Source organism: Pygoscelis adeliae, unplaced genomic scaffold (assembly GCF_000699105.1).
Source record: "Pygoscelis adeliae isolate BGI_AS28 unplaced genomic scaffold, ASM69910v1 Scaffold124, whole genome shotgun sequence".
Taxonomy (NCBI): domain Eukaryota; kingdom Metazoa; phylum Chordata; class Aves; order Sphenisciformes; family Spheniscidae; genus Pygoscelis; species Pygoscelis adeliae.
In genome coordinates this window covers 993,769-994,374 of record NW_008824791.1, presented here as the reverse complement: position 1 = coordinate 994,374, position 606 = coordinate 993,769, and positions in this window count along the sequence as shown.

The window sequence follows — 606 nt, the reverse complement described above, 5'->3', positions numbered from 1 at the left end:
GAAAGGACAGAAAAACAACCAGCTGTTTTCTACTCTACGCAACCTTTGCTTTTAGTTTAAAGCAAATCTCTAAATTGAGGAAAAGTTGATTTTAAGCATGATTATCTTAACAGTTTATCCATACAGCAAGTTACCTGTTAATGATCCTGGTCACTCTCACCATCTCCTCCAGAAGATTCCACCTCGTCTGGACTCAGGCAGTGGCACTGCTATCGGCTGTGCAGAGCAGAAACAAGCAAACTCTGGATCCCCGAGAAGAGCAGCTGGACTCACTAATCAGTAATAGTTCAAAGATGACTTGGTTTCTTTTTCCAGCATTTGCTCACCTTGACAAACTGACCCCACTTACTCCATTTGAATTGGAGAGAGGCTTTTTGATCAAATGCTTTTCTAGTCTACGCAGGTGACTGATGTGTCACTTCTGTGATCAGAAGAATTGGTGGCGTTACCATTGCTCAGCTCCAGAGCCTGCCGGCACTTTGCTCACCTTCCAGCTGCACGTGCAATGAGAAAAGTTGGCAGCATACGCTGGGTTTCAAGCTGGCTTTCCTTCCGACAGCATGGAAGAGTTTATCCTCAACTGCTAAAAATCTGCATGCAGGTTCA